Source organism: Microcaecilia unicolor, chromosome 1, assembly GCF_901765095.1.
Source record: "Microcaecilia unicolor chromosome 1, aMicUni1.1, whole genome shotgun sequence".
In the NCBI taxonomy this organism is placed as follows: domain Eukaryota; kingdom Metazoa; phylum Chordata; class Amphibia; order Gymnophiona; family Siphonopidae; genus Microcaecilia; species Microcaecilia unicolor.
Genome location: NC_044031.1, coordinates 206,034,274 through 206,059,263, shown reverse-complemented (window position 1 = coordinate 206,059,263; position 24,990 = coordinate 206,034,274).

Here is a 24,990-nt window from a genome sequence, read left to right as displayed (position 1 = left end):
ACTGCTTGGTACACCAAGAGTACCCTCTGTGGTCGGTATGACCGCTCACGCTGAATAGATGACGACGACTGATCTTACACCTCATTTAAGATGTGTAAGGTGTTTCACGACCAAGCCGCGAAAAGGTGCTCAAACTGACCAGATGACCACTGGAGGGAATTGAAGATGACCTCCCCTTACTCTCCCAGTGGTCACCAACCTCCTCCCACCCAAAAAAAAAAAAAACAGTTTAAAAAACATTTTTTGCCAGCTTCTATGCCAGCCTCAAATGTCATACCCAGCTCCATGATAGCAGTATGCAGGTCCCTGGAGCAGTTTTTAGTAGGTGCAGTGCACTTCAGATAGGCGGATCCAGGCCCATCCTGGAGTGGAGGAGTAGCCTAGTGGTTAGTGCAGCGGGCTCTGATCCTGGGAAACTGGGTTTGATTCCCACTGCAGCTCCTTGTGACTCTGGGCAAGTCACTTAACCCTCCATTGTCCCAGGTACAAATAAGTACCTGTATATAATATGTAAACTGCTTTGAATGTAGTTGAAAAAAACCACAGAAAGGTGGTATATAAGTCCCCATTCCCTTTCCCTTTCCCTACCTATAACACTTGTGGTGGTAAATCTGAGCCCTCCAAAACCCACCTGAAACCCAGTGTACCCACATGTAGGTGCCCCCTTTCATCCCTAAGGGCTATGGTAGTGGTGTAGACCGTATAAGTCTGCCCAGCACTATCCCTGCCTCCCAACCACCAGATGCAAAATCAAGCACTATGGATTGAACACAGGGTGACAAAGTCTTAAATGCTACTCTGAAGGCCATTTGAGAAAGATGGGGTATAAATGAATGATTCATCTTAAAGCACCATTGAAATGTTTTGCTCTTGGGTATTTTGTTGAGCAGAAATGGAGGCAAATGGCCATTAAAAAAACAACAACAACAAAAAAAACCAAACCTCTTTGAATGCTGCCTGCTCAGTCCACCACCATGCATGTAACCTCCCACGGTGCCAGGCCTGGACATTTATAGAAGATACTGTGCTGCTGCAAAAGTGCTGCTTAACATTTAGGGCTACAGAGTTGCTTAGCTGAAAGTATGGTTGTGTTTGTATTTTACGCACTACATAATTATGTTTAACTATACATAATTACATAATTTATATAATTTATCCTGTGCATAACTGCATCATGATGTCTCTAGCCCTTTCTCAAATGGGTTACTTTACATCCTGCTGTTTAAGAGACTGAATGGGGCAAAAATGCCTTTGTCAATCAGGCCCCCGGATCTAAAAAAAAAAAAAAAAAAGCTGTGCTCTCTTTGCCCTGTACAGTATCTGAAAATGATAAAAAGTAGGAAATAATCTGGCTAAATAAAAAGACCAGATACTATTTAATTACTTCTGCAGTTGATACATATTTAAAGGACTAAGAGGGAGGGAGGGAAATTTTCAGAGCTTTTTAGGAGGATAAGCAGCTGTTTAATTGTGTAAAAGCTGTCGGAAATTCCTCCCCCTCACATGAGTTAGAGCACCCATGCTCTTCATAGCATAGCCTGAACAAGGGTGGGGGAGGTGCAGTTAGGTTGAGAAGCACTCATTGGACTTTAATTCTGAAATTCTGTACATTTGCACCTATTCCAAAGTAGGTGGAAAAGTACTACTACTACTTATCATTTCTATAGTGCTACAAGGCATACACAGCGCTGTACACCATATACAAAGAATGTGGGTACTAAGTAACTGGTGTAGCCCTGCCAGACAAATTTTCAAAAGGAAACGTGTAAGACTTCCCTTTGAAATTGTGCTTGCAAGTTGCAATGCTATGGGTACGACTGCAAGCCCCCCCCCCCCCCCCCACCCCATGTGTAAAAAAAAATTGTTCCCTAAATATATTTTGACTAGTTTTTGAGGGCTGTGCCCCCTCCTTCGTGCAAATGCGTTGATCAAAGCAAGGGCATAACCATTGAAAGCTAAGGATGTGCATTCAATACAGCACATCTTGGTGGACATAAGTTTTTCACACGATCACCGAAGGTTCTAAGGACTTCTGGATATATTGATGGACATACATGCCATAAGTATTGACTGAGCTGGTCTTGTAAATGCATTGCATGATGGGCATACACATCATAATCATGATGATATTTGGATATGATAGTCATCTTTGACATATGTTACAGTAGTGCTACAATTGTTAACATATGAACAATACAAAAGTAATGAAGCTATAAGAAAAATATTGTTTAAGTAGTATACAGCTGATACGAGCATTTCTTTAGCCCTTCAGAAGAATGAGTATGAGGTTATCGTAATAGTGGATAAGTGTGAATAATTGGGTTGAATGAGTATGATTGTGTTTTGATATAAGCAGCAAGGGGAAGCTGATTAGGTTAAAGTTTTGAAAAATGTTTCAATGATAATTTTTTCTAATAAAGTTAAATAAGATAATAGTGGTTGAAGTTACTTTTGTGAACGGCATTGATTTTGTAACTAGAGTGAAACAGAGTTACTCATTAGGTAGGGAAGGTGTGTTGAATATTTTAAGAGACATTTGGTGGTAATTCTTGAGATACGTAGTGAAAAATGTGCTTCCAGTGGGGAAAACATTTTTCTTGTCATCTGGAAAAAGAGAAAAATGTCAAAAGATTCAGAATTTTCCAGTCTGCATTTAATGACAATTTTAGAAAAGGTGTGGAGAAGACAACATCAGAAAAAGTAACTCTAGTTGGTGGTCTTTGTCTTGGAGCAGAACAGAGATAGGATTTGTTTGTTTCAAGAATGTTTTTGGGAGAAAGATCTGAGTCCAAGTCTATGCAAAGGAGAAGGAAAAGGCTTCTGATTCTTTGCCAGGAAGCAAGAGCTCTAGGCATAGAGCTTTTGCTGGATTTCCTTATACACATTTTGCACTGTTTGAAAACATGATATCTATCTATTTTTTTTTAACCATCCCAGCTACAGTTTTTCCTGAATACTCAGAAACTCTCTGTGATCATAGTTAATGAAGCTGATTCCAAGGGATCCCAGGGCATAAAATAGTTTGTGCATTACTGAAGAATTTTCTGCCTGACTAGAGTGCTTAAGCTCCACTCTCTTGTACAGCACAGATGACACAAAAGTTCAACTTATTTAAGATACACTAATCAGATTAGGATGTACCCTTCCTGCTATTTTTTTTCTCCTGCTGAGTTTGTCCATGTTGATTAATGGTGTTGTTTTCTTTTTGTGCTTATTTTGCAGTTTGTGCTTTACTGACTTTTTTTTATTTACTGACTAAAAGGCTTAAGCTTCACTCCCTCACACAGCATAGGTGACACAGATACTCTGCTTATTTAAGAAATGCTTGTTCAGTGGCACATGCCTTCTTGTGACCCCAAGTGCACTAGGTTGCTTTTTTAGCATTTCCTTCCATTATTACCTCTTTTTGTACCTGCCCCCACCCCTCCCCTACAATTTATCAGTCTTGAAAACCTAATTGGGTATTGTAATTCTCATATTTATGCTGTCCCCCACTGCCCCCCCCCCCACACACAATTATCTTCTAATCATTTTGTTTACCAGGGCACAACAAATCGGATGGAAATATAAAAACTGGGTGTTGGGTGGTACCAGTGTCTTCCTTTCTCCCTCCCTCCCCAAAGGGAGAAGTTCAAAGCATCATATAGCCAGAAGTGTGGTGGTTTCCTACCCAGGAGTCCATTAGGACATTGGTCCTCTACCTCAGAGAACAAGGAGAAAAAAGAAGAGAAGGGAAGGGCCATGAGCAGTGGGACCCTGTTACTACAAGAAACAGGTATAGAGAGAATGAGGGGTTGGAAGTCTGTTCTGTAGCTGAAACCTGAGGCAGAAGGTGCAAGAAAGGAGGCATCATCAGAGAGGATCATGATCAAAGACAGTAGGCATACAACCACCTAAAAAATACAAAATAAAATTTTTTATTTTATTTTGTATTTTTTAGGGGTTCACTTTGATTTTTACCCCTATTAGGTAGGTGATATTTAGCATTTATGGTCATTCAGTTATTTTGGTGTTTTATATCTCCACCTATCTGTCTGTATGTAGTTCTGTTGATATATATTTTGTGTTAATAATTTTTTTGTTGATAACTTATGTCTTGTATTAAAATTATTATTTTATTGCATGCATATTTAATTTGAATGTTTTTAACTGATATTGATTTGATATTATATTTTATTGTATTATGTTTTTAGATATGGTTTGTTTTTATTCTATATTTATTTATTTATTTGTTACATTTGTACCCCACATTTTCCCACCTATTTGCAGGCTCAATGTGGCTTACATAGTACCGTAATGGCGTTTGCCAATTCGGTTGATAACAAATACAGGTGATATTGTGGTTGAAAGAGGTAGGTGTATATTAGGCACCATGATTTGATTGTTTTAGATTTGATTGTTTTAGATATGTTTTATTATAAAATATATTAAGTGATTATGTTTTATTTATTATGTATTTTTAGTTTTAGTTTATTTTGTACCCCTGACATAGCCTAAGAGCAAAACGTGGCCACGTTGGGTAACCTTGTAATAAACCACTTCTTCTGTTACCCTCTTGTTCTATTTTTTTGTTTTTTTTTATCTGCTTTTTCTTTTGGTTTGCTTAGCAAGATACAGTCTCCAAAACTGAACACAATACTCCAAATGGACCTCACCAATGACTTGTACAGAGGCATCAAAACCTCCTTTCTTCTGCTGGTTATGTCCCTCTCTTTAAAGCGTAGCATCCTTCTGGCTTTGGCCACCACCTTGTCACATTGTTTCGTCACCTTGAGATCCTCAGACACCATCACTCCAAGGTCCTTCTCCTGAGCTGTGCTTATCAATCTTTCTCCTCCTATCTGGTATATCTCTTTCGGATTTCTGCACCCCAAGTGCATTACTCTGTACTTCTTGGCATTCAATTTTATCTTAAACAATTTTTATTGAACAAAATGAACAAACAGAGCAATAAACTGTAGAGTTGTGCAAAATTTCACAATACAGTATAAAATTCCCCTCCCCCCCCCAATAACTCTCCCACCCACCTTGTATTTGGTTTGAAACAAATGTTATTGAACAATTAAAAAATGAAACTACAGTATAACCAGCAGATACACAGGAGTTCAATTGTACAACTATTCCTAAATAAATCCCTCCTCCGCCACCCTCAACAATCCAAAGATGTAAAGAAGTGGCAGTGTCCAGAGCGCTTTTACTCTGATAGTGCTCCAGAAAATCAGCAAGCAAGTCAAGTTCTGCCCTCTGATGTCATTACGTTTTGACATGAGGGCGGGGCAATGAGTGGTTATGGATGTAACGAACCCAGGCATCCAGATGTAGAACGTTGGAGGTGCAAATTATTACATAGGACTAGTAAAACAGGCCTGTTTCTCACGGGCGCTAGCAAGGTTATCCTCCGAGTTCCAGCTTGGCCCCTTCCCTCCCCCCTCTCATCTGAGTTCCAGGCTCCGCTCCCTCTCCTCTGAGAGAGAGAGTGAGTGTGTGAGATAGAGTGTGTGTGTGAGAATTAGACTTTGTGCGAGTGTGTGTGTGAGACAGAGAGAGAGAGTGTGTTTGAGAGAGATAGAGTGTGTGTGTGTGAGAGAGAGAGAGAGAGAGAGAGTGTGTGTGTGTGACAGAGAGAGAGAGTGTGTGTGTGATAGAGAGACTCTGTGCGAGTGTGTGTGTGTGTCAGAGAGAGACGGTGTGCGAGTGTGTGTGAGAAAGAGAGAGTGAGTGTGAGAGTATTAGAGAGTGTCTCTCTGACAGAGAGAGTGTGTGAGATAGAGTGTGTGTGAGAGAGTGTTTGTGTGAGAGAGTGTGTGTGTGTGTGTGAGAGAGAGTGTGTGTGTGTGTGTGTGAGAGAGAGAGAGAGAGAGTGTGTGTGTGTGTGTGTGTGAGACTGAGAGAGTGTGTAAGACACAGAGAGAGTGTGTATGTGAGAGAGAGACTGTGTGTGAAAAAGAGTGTATGTGAGAGACAGTGAGTGTGTGTGAGAGTGTGTCTGTGACCGAGAAAGTGTGAGTGAGACAGACAGAGAGAGAGTGTATGTGTGAGAGTGAGTACAATGTAGTCCTTGTGGCACAGGAGTCAGGAGGTCAGCGGCGAGTTGTGGTGCGAGTTCTGCACTTGCCCGTTTTCCGCCACCCTACTTGTTTCGATGCAGTTCGAGCGGCACAGGAGTCTCACTGATGTTTAAATTTTTATTTTTTAGTTGTTTCTAAACCTGTCCTGGGGACCACCAGCCAATCAGGGTTTTTTAGGATATCCACAATGAATATCTATAAAATAGCTCTGAATGCACTGCTTCCATTTATGCAAATTTAAGTCATGAATATGTATTGTGGATATTCTAAAAAGCATGACTTGCTGAGGGTCCCCCAGAACAGGTTTGGGAACCCCTTATTTATACCACTACAAAATAACTTTTTATTGCTCAAAGCATGCCTCCAAGCTCCAATCTATATATATTTAGAGAGAGAGAGAGAGATTATGATGTTCAAGAAAAAAAGAATTGAGCTGGAACCAGAGACAAAGAACAATTCAATGCAAAATACATTCCCATGTATTTAGAAAACAGCGCAAAACAAAGTTCCAACTGCTAGGGGACTGAGACATTAATTTGGGATCCAAATTCATGAGTCCCAACAAAGTGAAATGTCAAATTCTGAGTGTGATCAAAGGATTCTGACACTGATGATGTAATCCACCTGGAGATAAATGATCTGGCCAAAAATAGTACACTTGTAGTGCAGAGAGCTTTTCAGAAGCTGGTGGAAGGGCTAAAGTCTTTGGTACAGACTGAAGCTTTTTCTGAAGTGCCACCTGCCTACGGAAAAAGAAAGGAAATATTAGATGACTCAAAACCTGGTGTCCGCAAGAAGGTTTTAGATACATAGGAGGAGGGGGCAATATCCCCCCGATTCTATATAGTGCGACTTAAGTTGCACGCGGAAATCCAGTTGTATTCTGGATTTGTGCACAAAGCCTATTTAGCTTAACAAGCCAATCAGTGCCGATAATTGCCACTTACAAGCAATTATTGACACTAATTAGCAGTAATTAGAATTTACACACAACTGTCTAAGCATATTCTATAAAGTGATGGCCGTAAATTCTAAGACAAAAATAAATCCAATGGAATGGCAGTCCATACAAGATCCCAAAACTTGGAAGCAAGCTGATGAACTGGGCTGTTGAAGCCAGCTGTTTTATTTGAGCACTCATGTGGATTAATCTCAGCAGAGGATTCCTCTACGGAGCAGTTAGACCATGAACGCGAATGAATCTCTCCAGTAATATTTGTGAGTTGTGACTTGCAACGTTATAGATTTGTGGGATCTTATATGGACTGCCATTCCATTGGATTTATATTCTAAAAAGAACTGATGCTTTTAAAGGAGAAGGGTGATGGTGAACTGCAAGTAGGGAGATTGATTCAGTTTGGGTGATGTGCCATTGAGTAGTCCAGGGGGAGGCAGTAGTTGGGGTTATCCTGTGTGAAGTGAAAAATTGGTTATGTTTCTTAATGTTGTATTTAATAAATAAAGATATAATGTTTATGTATTAAATAATGTTAGTGGTAAATGATTAGGTTTGTATTAATGTTTATTACCACTTTGTAGATTGTGAACCCAGTTTGTATGATTGCAATGAATATGCATGATATCTATTTGCATGCACTGCCTTCATTTTATGCAAATAGATTTCATGCATATTCATTGTGGAAATCCTGAAAACGCAACCTGGTGGGGGCTGAGGATGGACATCCTGGTTTATAGGATACTAGTGTAACAGTTCAAAAACACATCTATATTTTAGATGCCATCACGTAGAGTAGCCGAAGAGTTGGTGTAAATGATCAGGTCTAGACTGGTTAAAATAACAAGTCCAAATTACAGTATTCTTTAACTTATGTGCATAACTGTGCGCCCTGCCCATGCTGTACCCAGACTTTGCCCATGTGCATGCTCACTTTCAAATTACGTTCCACCTTAAGTAGTGCAAGGGTAGTACCTTATAGAATTTGCATTTAGGCACGGTGCACACATATGCAATAAATGTCGGTATTCTGCTCATTTATACATGTTCTTTGACACCTTCTTTATAGAATTACCTCCAAGTACATCATATTTTATTGCTGACTAGTAAAAGAGGCCCGTTTCCAACAGAAAGGAAACAGGCACTAGCAAGGTTCCAGGGCCTCCTCCCTACCTCCCTCCCTCCATCCTCCAAGTTCCAGGCCCCCTCCCCTCTGAGTTCCATGCCCCCTACCTGCCTCCCTCCCTCCCCTTCGAGTCCCAGGACCCACCCCTCCCCCTCCTCCCCTCCCCCTCCCCTCCTTCTCCCCCTCTCTCGTCTCAGGACCCCTCCCCCTCTCTCATCTCAGGACCCCTCCCCCTCTCTCATCTCAAGACCCCCTCCCCCTCTCTCGATCCATGCCCTCGAGTTCCATGCACCCACTGTGGTCCAAGTTCCACAACCCCGCGGCTCCCTCCATCTCTCTCTGTGGCCTCCAAGTGCAAGTAGGACATGTGCTGCTGCCTCTCCCCTTTGTAAGTGCTGGCTGTTGTTTAAAATTTTTTACCTCCTGCTCCGCCGGCAACAGTGAAGTGCAGCACGCCTTCGCTTTCACTTCTGTTTCAGCTGTTCCTATGGTCCCGCCCTTCCGCAAACAGGAAATGAGGGCGGGACCAGAGGAACAGATGAAACAGAAGTGAAAGCAAAGGCAGTCTGAAGTGGCGTCCGTGCATGCTGGACTTCACTGTTGCCGGTGTAGCAGGAGGTAAAACGTTTTAAACAACAGCTGGCACTTACGAAGGGCTGAGGCACCCACACACGTCCTGCTTGCATTCAGAGGCCACAGAGAGAGAAGGAGGGAGGCACTGGGTGGCGGAAATCGGAGGAGGGGGGGCGTGGAACTTGGACGGGAGTGGGGCCATCGGACTGGAGTGGGCCCATGGAACTTGGACGGACAGGAGTGGAAGGAGGGAGGGAGGTAGGGGGTCATGGAACTCCGGGGGGGGGGGGGGGTGATTGTTTACTCACCTCCAGTGGCTGCTGCTGGGTTCCCTTCCCTCTCACTTCCCATTGGTCCGCCCTGTGACATCATCACCAGGGCGGACCAATGGGAACTGTGTTACGAACCCAGGCATCCAGACAGAGGTGCAAATTATTATATAGGATTACTACTCCAGCCAAAGTCAGGCGTTTTATTGATGTATTTGCATTTTAGACGTTCCTTGGCCCTTTCTCCTTCCATTCCAATGAAAATTGTGTTTGCCTTAACTGGCTTATTCTAAATAGATGCAAGCCATATCTTTTTTTACACTACTTCCCAAGGTTAAGACTAATAGTAAGATGCCCTCTGTTTTCCATCTCCTTATTCAAAGAATAATTCATCTCCTGATGTTTAAAAGGTGATTTCTGCAGTGAACTAGAGAGGTGTCCTAGGGGAGATGTCTCTCATCTATACATAATTGTTTTGGGATCGCTATCTACTTTTACTCTGCATATGTGCTCCTCTCAGTGCTCCTCTCACCCTCACTTTTTGTTCACCTCCCAAGAAATCTCTGTGATTCACAGCAACCATTATTTAATGTATAATACTTGAATCAGTTTTCAGACAAATCGTTAAAGAAGCAGGCACATCAATCAGATCATCAGTTGCTTAATAAAGTAGGCAAGTACTGCATGAAATGATTTAGTATTTTTTTTAAAGGAGAATGCATTATACTAGTTTCCTGCATAGAAATGAAGCAGAAGTAATAGAAATCTGACTCACTCTATTGTACATAATAGACAAGGAATGTGTTTTCCAATGGAGGAAGTTCAAGAAGAAAAGAACATGATGCAAAGTCCAAAGAGGGTAAAATTCAGGAATAACATATGCAAAATATTTTTTGCAGAAAAGGAGGTGATTCATAGAGCAATAGTAAATTCAGTAATTAACTCGCCATAAAAAGTCATAATCCTCCCAAACATGGCAAATGATCAAAGTAAATAAATCAAAACAAAAATACATTTATAAAAGCAGTAATTTATATAAAGAATATCCAAAATGCTGTTTATGATAATCATATACCACAGAATCCTTATTCAGCTCTAATAGTGCAAACAAATGCTAACAGTATCCTTAAAACTGCAACAAAACAGAAAAATCTCTACATATCACATTTCAGCAAATACTGACTTGAAAATCATTTGGGTTATTCTAATGCCTTTTATCAGGGCATTTCTCTGTTTCCTTGAAACATATTCAGCTATCACAAGTTACTTCAGCTGAATTACTCTGGTACAGAAAGAACAAGAGTATGTAACTCCTTTACTGGCCAGACTTCAATGTTTTCCTATCTCATGTACAGTTCAAAATCATGACTATCATGTTTAGGTGTCTACAGGGATTGTCCAAAATATATGTCAGATCTACCACATCTACTTGTAGTTCCTTCTCCTTCTGTTGCCAGATTTGAAACCAGTGGTATAAATTTAAATGTGGGGCTGCCAAGCACATTTTTGTTTGGATCCCCATAGAAAGGGGAGGGGAGACTCTCTCTCTCCCCACTCTGTCACCACCCTACTGCCCCGCTTTTAAGTTTTAGAAGACTGAGTGAGGCAAACATTACTTTTTACAAAGTTGCAATACCACTTCCCACCATCTTTCTCAGAGCCCTGTGGACCCACCTGGAACTTTGGCCCAGCAGCACAAGGTCCCAGCTTGTTGCCTCTGTTAATGCATATGATTTGTCAGAGTTTGACTTTGGGGCTGGTGCCTTCTGCCTGGAAACATGCTTTGGTTCACCTGATTCTTAAGATGACTTTGCTCGATCCCACACTTCCCGAGAATTATCATCCAGTGTATAATCTTTGCTTTGTATCTAAAGTCTTGGAGAAAGTCATCTTTGAACAATTACTTTCATGTATTGAGCAACTTTCTGTCCTTCATCCACGTCAAACTGGTTTTTGATCTGTCCACAGCACAGAGACTGTCCACAGTTGCAGCTTTGTTTAGTGAATTACACTCTCATCTTGACTCTGGGGCGATTGTTGTATTAGTTTCTTTAGACTTTTCTGTGATCTTTGATCTTATTTGTGCTATGGATCTTTTGGGCACCATCTTGGCTTGGTAATCATCTTATTTTTCTGGTCGTACTTTGCTAAAACTCCTAACTCAACGTCTTCTTGTTCCCTTTCCTGTAGGGTTCCACAAGGGTCTCTTTTATCATCTTTAATATCTTTCTAAGTCCCCTGGCTACCTTAATTCAGAACTTAAATATTTACTTTTTTGCTGACAATATTCTTTTGATCTTTTCCACTTCACCTGATTTCATTGATATTCCACTTTTGCAACAGTGTCTTATTGCATTATTTCAATGGATGTTTGATAATAAGCTGATTTTGGACCCCACCAAAACTACTGCTTGTGTAACTTTATAAGTCCCATACTGAATTTGGATGTTGGGAAGTCATTTGACAAAGTCTCTCATTAGACACTCCTTAAGATGTCAAAGAGCCATGGGATAGAAGACAATGCACTTGTGTGGACTGGAAACTGGTTAAACAACAGGAACCAAGGAATAGGACTAAATGGTTAGTTATCCATATGGAAAAGGGTCACTAGGGGAGTTCTCCAAAGCTCTGTAGTGGCAACACTGCTGTTTAACATAGTCATAAATTATCTGGATTTAGAACTGGCAAGTGAGATAATTGAATTTGTAGATTAAACAAAATTATTCAAAGTCATTAAAACAACAGAAGATCGAAAAGATTTTCAGGGGATCTTATGAGTGTAGAATACAAGGCATCTAAATGACAAGTTAAATTTTAATATGGACAAGTCCTAATTGGTGAACATAGGTGAAAATAGTCCCAAATACAGAAACAAAATGTTGGGTTCTGAGTTACCACCCAAGAAAAACACCTTGGATTCATTGTGGGCAATATTGTGCTGCAGCTGCCAAAAAAGCAAATCAAATTTTAGGGATGATTCTAAAAACAATGAAGAATAAAACTCAGAATATCATTACGTTTCTGAATAGGTCCATGATAAGGTTGCACCATCTCAAAAAGGATATAGCAAAATTACAAAATGTTCAGAAAAGGGTGACAAAAATGATAAAGGGGATAGAAACTTCCCTTATGATGACAAGTTGAACAGATTAGGGCTCTGTCTTGGAAAAAAGATGAAGGTGATCAAGGTGACTAACACAGCAGGTTTCAAAAGAGGTTTTGACAAGTTTCTGGATGAAAAGTCCATTAAAATTTTTTAGCCAGATAGACTTTAGAGAGATATTGCTCATCTCTGGAAATGAGCTATGAGAAACTTTTCTTTTCTGTATCTGCTGGGGATAGGGGAGGGGGCTTCTTACCTGAGCCGTGCTAGAGGCTGCCATGTGCTAATACTGACACAACCCATTCACTTTGAATGGGCTGTGTCGGCATTGCCGCGTGGCTCACGGAAGGTAGGTGTTGTTGGAGATAGGATGCTGGGCTTGACTTGGTATGACTGCAAAAAAAAACAGAAGAAACCAGTCTTCGCAAAAAAAAAAAGGGACAAAACAGTGAAGATGACTAACAAAATAATGAAAAATGGGAAAGGAAAAAATAAATATGAAGAATATAAAAATAAAAATGACACTTCAAATATGAAAACTTAAAAATATTTATTGTCCATAAAAAATATTACAAAATTGGGGAGAAAAGGACTCGACACAGCTGTGTTTCGGCCGGTTAGGCCTGCGTCAGGAGTCTTCTCACCATATAGAGTATTTTTCTCTATTTCTATATCGGATAAATTTTATTGGTATGTAGAACAACTTATGAATGAATCGTATTGGAACGTCTATATAAATAACTCTCCGGTTGTCCCTTCTGGGATCTTGTAGTGCTAAAATTCGCTCGAAACAGTATAGACTGGATCTGCTCTAATCACCTTTGTAAACAAAACCCTAAAAGAACAAAACCAAATCAAGATATTGCCGTTGGCAATCATACACAAAGTTTCAAATTTCTTATAAAATCCTCACAAGCAGTTTTCAGTACTTATAATTGCACACCGCTTGAAGAACGTAAAATCATCTTAGGAATGCTAGGGCTCAAAGCACAGAGCAACAACACACTGCATGTTATTTTTTTAAAACTGTGTATTAACATGATAACATCATACAGATGAATGTAAATTAGCCATGAATCTCTTAAAGGCTAAAAATGTTCACATATGTTAAAGTGCAGTCCTACCCCAAATCAAAAAGTATATATAATGAAAATGCATAAAAACAAACAAAAAAATGCCACTGAAGGGGAAAAAATATATATGCAAAATGTAAATGTTTATATATCACAGGACCTATTTAAGCCACTTGGCTCCAAAGTAGCTAAAAAAAATGAATCCAGTGACGTTCTTTGTAATATAACGTATTTTGCCATACATTTTTGTGTACTCCAATGTATTTGGTTGATATAACTTACTACTACTACTACTACTACTAACATTTCTAAAGCACTACTAGGGTTACGCAGCGCTGTACAATTTAAACATAGAAGGACAGTCCCTGCTCAAAGAGCTTACAATCTAAAAGACAAGAGAACAATCTAAAGACAAGTGTACAATCTAGAGGACAAGTGAACAGTTAATCTGATAGGGTGGATAGATTGGGGCATTCTATATTTCTAAAGCGGTTAGGCGCCGAAGGCAGCATTGAAGAGGTGAGTTTTAAGCAGAGATTTGAAGATGGGTAGGGAGGGGGCATGGCGTATGGGTAAAGGAAGATTGTTCCAGGCATAGGGTGAGGCAACTTATTAGTAGAAGTTTTTTTTATTTAAAGTTTAACACAGTTTCATCCAGTGGTTCCTTCACATTTTACACAAATATTAAAAATGATTTTCTTCAATCAATGCATAATTAAGCTGTGGAATGTGTTACCAGAGGATGTAGTTAAGGCTTGTGGTGTAGCCGGATTTTAAAAAGGTTTAGACAAGATTCTATAAGACAGGCCCATTATTAGCCAGGTCAATTGTTAGTCCTGGCACAACAAGCAACATCGAATGGATTTCCCCATTCAGATATGCTGGGTACTTCCGAGTGACCCAGATTGGCTGTTCTCAGAGGCAGGATTCTGGGCTGGATGGACACAGTATTTTCTCAGCAGTAAAATTTCACACTTAGAGATAATTTCTTCATATACTGTGCTGTTATCACCCTCTAGGGGACAAAACATATTGTAGCAATTTAGCAAACCATTGGCATGGAGTGAGACATGCATTCTTCCTAAACTTATTTTAAAAAAATGAAAAGATGGTGACAACAACACTATATTTCTGTACAGCAACAAGGAATTTGAAATATGTCCTTTAACATTTAAAAAGCTTAGGGAGTTGGAAGCAGTTCATGCTCTATTCTACTAGAAAATATTAGTTAATAACAGCTTGCATACTTTGCACAGCTGTTCTAGGGATCATGAACTTCACTACTTGTGACATGGGAGTCTAACCATATTAACTGGTCAGTACTGAAAACAAGGATAGGGAGCAGGGCCCTGGCTTCCCCTGATCCTGTTGCCATGGCTAGGGACACAAATTTCAGCTCTTGACTTGGAATTACATGGGTTTCACCAGAAACATGGGAGTCCAAGGGTAGTTCCAGGAGGCAGCAGCTAGCTGGGCCTGTCAGGCACACGTGGTTATGTATCTCACACTTTCTTCCATGCGCACTGATTGGCTGACAGAAGGAGGCGGAGGAAGAGGTGAACAGCAGCAGTGCCTCGGCCACATCCTTCTCTTATGCCACATGTTGAACTATGTGGTTCAAACCACAAGTTCAGCCCTAGAAGAAGACGCCACCGCTGCTCTTTTCCTCACACTACTAGTTTATCAGTGTGCAGAACAGGACTGGTGCAAGAGTACTGGGCACCTTAGGTGAACCTTTGATGTTATGCTCCCACTCTAATTTTCAGCACCCTCCAAAATTTTGATAATTAAACTGTACAATCATAATCATCTTACGACAAGTCTCTAAAAACACATAGTTGGACATAAGGTTCAACCAAAGTTAGGTACTAGGATGATCCATGCTAAGTTAGTATTCTATAAATGATGCTCTGCAAGGAGAATCCTTTAAAGGATACTAGCTTAGTGTGCATGTCACACCTAACTTTGGGTACAAGCATTTATGCCTGCCAAAGCTTGGTGTAAATCTCACGGCCAACAGATGGCAGTTAGGCACGCAAATACAGATATTCTATAACATCGTGCCTAATTTCTGGGCAACACCTCTGGCCAATCCGTGACCCTCCCATGACCATGCCCCCCTTGGAGTTACATGCTATGAAAGTTAGGCATGTATGTTATAGAATAGAGCATAGGGCAGATCTGCAGATAACTCCCATTTACTGCCAATAATTAAGTGGTTGTTAACTCCAATAATTGATTGCTAGTACCTAACTAATTAGTTTATGAATGGATCTGGGATCTGCACCCAAATTTAGCCAGCTTATTTACAGTACATATTAAACTTTATTTCACAGGTGGAAGTGAGCACTGATGGTTCATCAAATTTGTATGACTGCCAGGACTGTTTTGCTTTGACTGCAACTGTTTTATGATGCTCCTCTAGAAGCTGCCTCTCTGTTCTTGCCTAATGGTTAGGCCGGTCCTGGTGGAGAGAGGTGAATTGGTACAGGAAGACATACAAGAGGGTGAGAATCAGTATGGGATGAAGGATAATGAGAGAGGGCATATGCAACACAAGCAGCAGTGGAAAGTAATAGAAAATAAAACAAACATTATTATAATGCCTCTGCATCATTCCATGATGCAACCTCATTTTGAGTACTGTGTGCAATTCTGGTAGCCACATCTCAAAAATTATATAGTGGAATAGGAAAGGTTCAAAGATGGGTGACCAAAATTATTAAGAGGATGGAACTCCTCTCATATGAAGAAATGCTTAAGAGATTAGGGTTTATCAGCTTAGAGAAGAGGCTGCTGAGGGGGATATGATAGAGGTCTACAAAATCCTGAGTGGAGTAAAATGGGTAAACGTAAATCAACTGCTTACTCTTTAAAAAGTACAAAGATAAAGGAACACTCCATAAAGTTACATGCTAATACAAATAGGAGAAAATGTTTCTTTTCACTTAAGCTCTGGAACTCATTGCTGTAGAACCATGACTGGGATACAGGGAAAGGGAAATGGGACTTGATGTACTGCCTTTCTGAGTTTTTTGCAACTACATTCAAAGTGGTTTACATACATTCAGGTACTTATTTTGTACCAGGGGCAATGGAGGGTTAAGTGACTTGCCCAGAGTCACAAGGAGCTGCAGTGGGACTTGAACTCAGTTCCCCAGGATCAAAGTCCACTGCACTAACCACAAGGCTACTCCTCCTCCTGGGCTATAATCTGCTCAGGAAAGACAGAATAGGAAAAAAAGAGGCACTGCAGGTCAATCCAGAAAGGGGGAATGGAAAATGTATTTACATTGGTGTGATATACAGGCCTCCTTCACAAACAGAAGCAATGCACAGAGATTTAATTGAAGACATTCAAAATATAGATATGAAAGGGGAAGTACTACAAATGGGTGAGCTTAATATGCCAGAGGTTGATTGGGGCATCCTCATTGTTTGGTCTTCTAGAAGTAGGGATAACCTGGATTTTAGCTACAAGGGGACTATTCCAGCAGTTGATAATGGAACACAAGCGGGATAGGGCCATACTGGACTTAAGTGTTTACGAATGGGGAAAGTGCTTTTAATGTTATACTGGGTGATCATCTGGCATCCAGTGATCACCAGATGGTATTACTCATTCTAATTCATGACATATAGACCACACTGGTCCCAGCAAGAGGTTCTAGCCAGTTAACAATATAAGAGCCCACAATTGAAGTTAGGAATAACAATCTGTAAATAAAACAAACAATAAGTAGAAAATGAAGTAAATCAAAAATAATAAAAAAAATATTAAAACAATCAAAATTAGCAAATAAAATGATTTCAACTTCTTATGTAATTGCATATAGTCTAATTATGAGTGGATATAAACAGGCAGTTCATTCCAAATAGCAACCGCTTGAAAAGAAAACACAGCACGAAGCTGATGATTAAATCGTATTCTCTTAAGAACTGGAAATTTCAGTAAGAATGTCCCGGACGTGAGCAGAAATATAAAAACAGTAAGAAAATAATTGAATCAGCAACTCTGAAGTATTTCCATTTAGCACCTGGACAGCATATAGAATATAGACAGGAAACCTTAAAAGTAATTCGTGCATGCACACATAGCCAATGTAGCTTTTTAAAGTATTCAGAAACACTTTCATATTTTCTTAAACAAAAAATCAAACGCACCATCATGTTCTGTATTAGTTGCAATTTATATAGTAACTTACTACTCAGACCAACACAATAGTCCAGATGTGATAATACCAACATCTGGACCAGAAGAGCAAAGTGAGACTTATGGAAATAATCTTATCAGTCTCAATTGTCGCATGCGGTAAAATGATCTTTTCCATATTTGATTAACTTGTGCTTCAAATGTCCGAGAAAAGTCTAGGATAACACCCAACACATTGGACTCCTTTTCCACTTTCAAGGTAGTCCCATCCGTCAACGTAAGTGTAGAAGGAATATCCTCAAGCGAGTTAGCAAACCACAGAACCTTAGTTTTGGTTTGATACAATTTCAGCAAATTTTCAGTAGCCCATTTCTGAATCTTATTCATACAACACAATATTCTATCAGTCATATCTTTCAAAGTGGTATATACAGGGACTAACATTAAAATATCGTCAGCATCTACTCCACTCAGGATTTTGTAGAACTGTATCATATCCCCCCTAGATTCCTGGGCTACATAATTAAACTTATTAATACAGCTTTATACGAAATGTATATGTGTTATAAGTTGAATGATATGTGCCATTATGGTAATTATTTTGCAGGATACTGTGACGTGTGTTTAGATATTGACCAGACACAAGTCTACTACAATGGCAAAGTTTAAGTTATGGGATAATGTAACTATATGGGATAATGTAACTACACATGTCAGTGTTTCCAAAATTTCCAAAGTATGTAGAGGTTTTATGTTGATGCAGGACAGACTGTTTACTTAGAAATCCATTATCAAGTGCACTCCACGGCATTATTTAGGAGTATATTAAAAACTACTCACACCTATATGACTAGTGCCCCCCCCCCCCCCCCCATGTTAACTCTGGACCCCTCATGAAAAATAAAATGTCAACTCTGGCTATGCTACTGGGCCCTGCATTTAGGCTGCAAAAACTCAAGAAAACAGTACAGTTTAGGGGGTGAAGAACCTTTGAGTACAAAAGAAGAGTGGAACCTGGGTATGAAAGTATGTGATGATCTTAAGGTGGCCAAACAGGTAGAAAAGTTGACAGCAAAAGCTAGAAGGAAGCTTAGGTGAATAGGGAGAAGAATGGCCAGTAGGAACAAGGAGGTGATGATGCCCCTGTATAAGACTCTGGCGAGACCTCATTTAGAATATTGTGTACAATTCTGGAGACTGCACCTTCAAAAAGATATAAACAGGATGGAGTTGGTCCAGAGGGTGGCTACTAAAATGGTTAGAGGTCAAAGTGTATGGTGACAGATTTAAAGATCTCAATATGTATACTTTGGAAGAAAGGTGGGAGAGGGAGATATGATAGGGACATTTAAATACCTATGCTGCATAATTATACAGGAAGTGAGTCTTTTTTCAACTGAAAGGAAGCTCTGGAATGAGGGAGCATAGGTTGAAAGTGTAAAGGGATAGACTCAGAAGTAACCCGAGGAAAAACTTCACAGAAAGAGTGATGAATTAGTGGAATGGTCTCCCGGTGAAGGTGGTGGAGATGAAGACTGTATCTAAATTCAAGAAAGCTTGTGACAAGTACATAGGATCTCTAAGGAAGGGGAAGGGATAGTGGATGGTATGGATGGGCAGAATGGATAATGACAGAGAAAGGAGGTAGGAGTATTGTGAGAGGGGATTAGTGCCAGGTATGTGTTTTTTGTTTTGTTATATCTGTTTTTATTGCCTTTAAAGTGGACTAACACTGCAATCATGCTACTTTATCCAAGGTATGTGTTGGGGGGAGGGGTTCATATAGGCAGGAGTAGTGAGAGAGGGAACCTTCCCTCCATTTACCTTTCCCTCACTTGATTCTAGATTCCCATATACCATCCTTCCTCTATCCTTATCTCTCCCCAACCCATCTCTGCTGTCTATCTCTTCCCCTCCCCCTCTCCGTCTCACACTCTCTCTTTCAATCTCCTCTGCCTCCTTCAGTCCTTTCTATCTTTTTTCTACCTCCCATCTCAAATCCTTTGCTACCTCCACCTCTCATCCTTTCCTTCCCCCATACCTTACATCCCTCTCCTTTCTCTCCTCCCCATCCCCAAAATCCTATCCTCACGCCTATCCTCTTTTCTCCCTTTCATGCATAGTAACATAGAAACATAGTAAATGACGGCAGATAAAGACCTGAACGGTCCATCCAGTCTGCCCAACAAGATAAACTTATTTTACATGGTATGTAATACTTTATATGTATATCTGAGTTTGATTTGTCCCTGCCTTTCTCAGGGCACACACCGTAGAAGTCCGCCCTGCACCGGTTTTATTCTCCAAATACCAAATGCACATACATTTCTTTGAAGGGGTGAACCAACATGTGGATAAAGGTGAGCTGGTCGATATTGTGTATTTGGATTTTCAGAAGGCATTTGACAAAGTACCTCATGAAAGACTCCTGAGGAAATTGAAAAGTCATAGGATAGGAGGTAGTGTTTTATTGTGGATTAAAAACTGGTTAAAGGATAGAAAACAGAGAGTAGGGTTAAATGCTCAGTAGTCTCAATGGAGAAGGGTAGATAGTGGGGTTTCACAGGAGTCTGTGTTGTGACCGCTAGTTTTTAACATATTTATAAATGATCTAGACATGGGAATAACTAGTGAGGTAATTTAATTTGCCGATGACACAAAGTTATTGAAAGTTGTTAAATTTGGATTGTGAAAAATTGCAAGACAACCTTACAAGACTGGGACTGGGCATCCAGATGGCAGATGATGTTTAATGTGAGCAAGTGCAAAGTGATACATATGGGAAAGAGTAACCTGAACTATAAATACGTAATGCAAGGTTCCATGTTGGGAGTCACCAACCAGGAAAAGGATCTAGGAATCATCGTTCACAATACTTTGCTTTCTTTGTGCTGTGGCAGCAAAGAAAGCAAATAGAATGTTAGGTATTATTAGGAAAGGAATGGAAAATAAAAACGAGGATGTTATAATGCCTTTGTATTGCTCCATGGTGTGACCTCACCTTGAATACTGTGTGCAATTCTGGTCGCCACATCTCAAAAAAGATATAGTGGAATTAGAAAAGGTACAGAGAAGGGTGATGAAAATAATAAAGTGGATGGGGTGACTTCCCTATGAGGCAAGGCTAAAATGGTTTGGGCTCTTCAGCTTGGAGAAAAGACGGATGAGGAGAGAAATGATAGAGGTATATAAAATACTGAGTGGAGTGGAATGGGTAGACGTGAATTGCTTGTTTACTCTTTCCAAAAATACTAGGACTAAGGGGCATGCAATGAAGCTACAAAGTAGTACATTTAAAATGAATTGGAGAAAATATTTCTTCACTCAAAGTGTAATTAAACTCTGAAATTCATTGCCAGAGAATGTGGTAAAAGCAGTTAGCTTAGCAGGGTTTAAAAAAGGTTGGACCGCTTCCTAAAAGAAAAGTCCATAAGCCACTATTAAAATGGACTTGGGGAAAATCCACTGCTTATTTCTTGGATAAGCAGCATAAAAGTTATTGTACTGTTTTGTGATCTTGCCAGGTACTTGTGACCTGGATTGGCCACTGTTGGAAATAGGATACTGGGCTTGATGGACCTTCGGTCTGTCCCAGTATAGCAACACTTATGTACTTATGCAATCACCCAAAAAAAGCCTAAAAGAACAAAATACATTATTCAACATATATGCAAATATGCCACAGAATTTCTGAAAACTTGCTGAAGAATTTTCTTATAATCTACCCCTGAGCTGTGGTAGGAAGCTAGAGAGGGAAGGCCACAGAAAGATATACTTTAAGATAGGCTATGAGAGGTGAAAGCTACCAGAGGTAACAGTTTTATAGTCCCTTTACCCCCAGCCAACTTTTAGTCGGACTCCGAGCCCCTTCCCCATACATGCACATTTGTGATTATTTCAACCAGTTTCACATATACACTACCGACCACAGCCCCTCTATCTCTCTCACACACATACATTTTTCCTCTGTTACACACAATATATGTATACAGAATGGTACATATTCAACCAAAGTATCTCTCACACATATACACAGCCAGAAACACATCCTCCTTTTAGGTATTCAAGCCCTGAAAACTACATCATGTTTCTCATACGTGTCCAGCATCTCTCTCTTGCTTTTGCACACAGGCTCTTTTCTCCCTATTCTCAGTTTATGTACTGTACATGGCTAGGGAGTATATTTTTAAGTACAACTGGATAGAATGCAGACAATCCATGAGCTCCTGAGTGATTTAGAAAGAATCATTCTGAACTGGTTCATGTGAAGTTGTATAGTTTGAGAGTTTCGGGTTTGCAGACAGATGTGTTACTGTAAAGTCTGATTATGTGTGACAATTCAATATATAAACACAATGAAAGTCCTATAATGCCTTTTATGCAGTGGGAAACATCTTCCAGAGATTCCCTGTGAAATGTAATAGGCATGTGGAGAATGCAGTGCAGTAATCCAAGCCTGCATAGAAATCTTGCTAATACGTGTTGAGATATTAACAGGTCAGTATTCAAAGCTGGCAGCAAGCTTGGTTTTATAAACGCCAGCTGTAATGTTTTTTTTTTTTTTTGCTTTTTATTTTTTTAACGTGTATTTACTGCCAATATATAGATAGACAGAAACACTGTGTGCTACACACAATCGGGCTCCTTCTCCAGCTCACACACATAAGGGGCCTGATCTCAAGCACTGGCATCCTTCCTTCCTTTCCATCTTCACCTGTGGGTCATGTATCTCTCCCCACCGCCCCCCTCAAGTGCAGCACCTTCTCCCCCACCCCAATCTAGTACCTTTTGACGTGATTAATCTGTTTGCGCAGTGCTGACACCACCAGCAACAGCAGGCTGCTTCAGTCAATCTCAGGGCCTTCCTTCAGCCGCAAGGAAAGTCCCACGATTGACTTAAGCAGCCTGCTATTGCTGATGGTGTCAGCACTGCACAAACAGATTAATCACATCAAGAAGAGAAGAGACGTACTGGATTGCAGGGTGGGGGTAGGACAAAGAGGGAGACTGGGGCTGCATCTTAGGGGGGCAACAAGGGAGACATTTGCTGCATCTTGGGGGGCAAGGGAGACAGGTGCTGCATTATGGGGGGAGGCAAGAATGGAGATAGATGCTGGACAGGGATGTCAGGTAGGGAAGAGAGAGAGATCCAATGAGGGGCTGAGGAAGAGAGGGAACATGGAGAGGGAAATAGGTGCGGGACTTGGTGGGGGGGCAAGGACAAGAAAGGAGAGAGGTGCCAGAAACTGCAAGGAAAGAAGGAAGAGAGAGAGGTGCTGGTCCTTCAAAGAAGCAAGGAAAGAGAGAGGAACACTAGCTGGACATCTGGGGGGGGGGCAGAGAGAGGGAAAAGGGAGGGAGAGATGCTAGTCAGGAGAGAGATATAGGAGGGAAGGAAGAGAAAGAGAGAGAGAGAGATACTAGCACTTGTGGGGGGGGGGGGGGGGAGAGAAATAGGGATACAAAAGTATTGCACTGTTTTCAGATCTTGTCAGGTACTCGTGACCTAGATTGGACACTGTTGGAAACAGGGTGCTGGGCTTGATGGACCTTCGGTCTGTCCCAGTATGTTGGACAGGGCATAAGTATTGCCATACTGGGACAGACCGAAGGTCCATCAAGCCCAGCACTCTGTTAGATCTCAAAACAGGGACTTTTCTTTTAGAAAGCTATCCAAACCTTTTTAAACCCCGCTAAGCTAACTGATTATACTAAATTCTCTGGCAACGAATTCCAGAGTTTAATTATACGCTGAGTGAAGAAATATTTTCTCCAAATTGTTTTAAATTTGCTAATTTGCAGCTTCATTGCATGCCCCCTAGTCCTAGTATTTTTGTAAAGAGTAAGCAAGAACAGGGACACAGAGATGGAATATGCTCAACATGGCGGGAAGACAGGGGTGATGCAGGGTCAGAAAGACAGGGATGCAGAGAGAAGATGGATGGTGGACATAGACAGAAAAAAATTGCCAAACGGACAAGAAGACACTGGCAAAACAGTTAAGAGAATAAAGAGGAAAGCAGAAACCAGAGACTAGGACCAATAAGATAAATAAAATGATCAGACTACAAAGGTAGAAAAAAGAATTTTATTTTCTATTTATTAATTGGAATGTTTCAGTTTTTGGAATGTGCATCTGCCAGAACCAATTTCAGACATGACTGGAGCCCACGAGAAAAACCTCGCTGATTGGCCTTTTTATAACGGACTTCCTAGGCAGAGAAGGCACATATGCTGCACATATAGCTTCTACGTGGAGGGGCATAATCGAACACGAACGCCTATCTCCATGGGCATCTATGTCCAAAAACGGGTACGTGAAGAGGCGGGACAGACCGTATTTTCGAAAAAATGGACGTTTTTCAGCTGGGCGTTTGTTTTTTTTAGCGATAATGGAAACAAAAAACTCCCAGCTCAAAAACGTCCTAATCCGAGCCATTTGGTTGTGGGAGGGGCCACGATTCGTAGTACACTCGCCCCCCTGACATGCCAGGACACCAACTGGGCACCCTAGAGGTCAGTGCGGTGGACTTCAGACAACGTTCCCACATGCATAGCTCCCTTACCACGGGTGCTGAGCACCCAACCCCCCTCCCCTAAAACCCACTACCCACAAATGTACAACACTACTATAGCTCTTAGGGGTGAAGGGGGCACCTACATGTGGGTACAGTTGGTTTTGGAGACCTCCCATTTACCAGCACAAGTGTTACAGGTAGAGGGGATGGGCCTGGGTCCACCTGGCTGAAGTGCACTGTGGTACCCACTAAAAGTGCTCCAGGGACCTGCATACACACAGGCCTCTAGGACTTGTTGCTGCTATATAACATTGGCACACCAGTTGACACCTGAAGACTAATCTCTCCGAAAACATCCTTTATTGGAATAAGCATGCTTACTCACAGTTAACTGCAGATCACAGGTTGTGCCCCACTGGCAACGAGTCTCCCTGGTACTGAGATTAGCAGTAGGTCAGAGCTGGCAGAATGGTGTACAATGCCCTCTTTCAGCCACATTCAAGGTAAGAACTAAGTTCTGTAACGTGGCTAACACGTGAAAGGGATCTAAAACTGGCTTACAAAAATGGCCACTATCTCATGGACTACCGAAAACAAAACAGGGCACACTCTGACCCAGTAAGCAGGGGGAAAAGCACCATGGGAGTAGAGCCTACCAACTACCAACATCGTGAGCATTTGCCACAAGCTAGTGGAATCACGGAGCCCAATACCCTACACCCACCACAATGCATTGCTGATGTGACTCTGCAGTGCGCATAACAGAAAAGGTGTCACACTCACCCGGGAGCCACATCAGAACCAGGGAAAGGCTGTCACAGGATAGAACACATTCTGCTGTCATGGAGGTGTGTACGGCATTTGAGGCTAGCATAGAGGCTGGAAAAAAGTTTTTAAAGTGTTTTTTTTTTAATGGGAGGGGGTTAGTGACCACTGGGGGAGTCCGGGGAGGTCATCCCCGATTCCCTCCAGTGGTCATCTGGTCAGTTGGGGAACTTTTTGGGGACTTGTTTGTGAAAAAAAAGGGTCCACAAAAAGTGACCCAAAATCGCGGTAAAAACGCCTTTTTTTCGATTATCAGCTAAAGACGCCCATCTCTCCTTGGCCGATAACCACGCCCCAGTTCCGCCTTCACCACGCCTCTGACACGCC